Source organism: Austrofundulus limnaeus, unplaced genomic scaffold (assembly GCF_001266775.1).
Source record: "Austrofundulus limnaeus strain Quisiro unplaced genomic scaffold, Austrofundulus_limnaeus-1.0 Scaffold5, whole genome shotgun sequence".
NCBI lineage: Eukaryota > Metazoa > Chordata > Actinopteri > Cyprinodontiformes > Rivulidae > Austrofundulus > Austrofundulus limnaeus.
In genome coordinates, this window is record NW_013952407.1 from 1,620,392 (window position 1) to 1,621,546 (window position 1,155).

General features: G+C 41.3%; 1 protein-coding gene across 2 annotated transcripts in view; it reads right to left on the reverse strand.

Annotated features, from left to right (window-relative positions):
• pde3b (phosphodiesterase 3B) overlaps positions 1 to 1,155 on the reverse strand; it is a 58,343-nt gene that overhangs the window by 48,970 nt on the left and 8,218 nt on the right. The window lies entirely within an intron of this gene.

Genomic DNA, 1,155 nt, shown 5'->3' on the forward strand with positions numbered 1-1,155 from the left:
CACACACACACACACACACACACACACACACACACACACACACACACACACACACACACACACACACACACACACCTCTTTAGTTGCACACACTGTTCAGAGATTCAGTTTTGATAAAAGAGCTTGAAGACACGTTCAGTAACTGCAGAGAGGATTTCATCTCTACAGAGAACACATGACCGGCGATGCACTCAGTGTAAACATGTAAGATTTAATTATCGTGTTTTTTCCTCTTAAAACCACCTAAATGTTACACTTTAATGTTCAAATTGAAGCTCAGTAAGTAAAGATTCTGCAGGCCAACAAGCCATTTCTCTAAACTGCAACCGAACAATTAGTTCTAACCCACTACAGACTAATGAAGGAGGATCGGCTTGAAATATCTGGTATACTTACACTTCTATGCTTATAAACAGACATCGAAATGTTTTAGCAAAAAAAAAAAGTAATTTCTGAAATAGTCCAAACCATGAGTTTGAACTACAAAATGATAAAAGCCTGTAGCATTTTTCCTGATTTTCTAAATGAAAAAGCTGACCTTCCGTCCAATTATCCATTTCACCAAATACACCTAAACCCTCTTCGTCTTTTCAGCCTCCGCTGCTCCAGGTAGAGGTTATTTTCTACTACGCAATTAATAAGACTTCTAATTCTTTTTTTCCCCCCTCTCTGCAAACGCCCCGTAGTACGTCACTGGGTTGTGACGTCAATGTTATATCATTCCACATGGCTTAACAGCGAGCTAACGTGACAGCTGGGAGCTGCCCTGCGTTTCCAGCGCTCTCCCTGCAGCCGTCCTCCTCTCCACAGCCTGACTCGCTGCTCGAGTCCGGATGAGGAAGACGCTGCCTGCCCTACCACAGCTTAACCACACACACACACAAAAAAAGGCCCCTGCTTTCTGAATSCTACATTGCACTGCTGGTTTGCCATCGAAGGTCCGAGTCGTGAAGAGAGGAGCGTTACGAGTTCAGACGTGAAAGCTCAGAAACAAAAAGTCCAATTTTATTAAATGTAACCCGGACTTTATTTTATTTACTACATCCTAAAATATTTCAATACATCTCCGTGAGCTGGTCAGTAATTTTACAATCAAGTGTGAAAAAGTTTATTTGTAAACAGTCTTTGCAGATTAATTATTCCACAGGCTTAAAT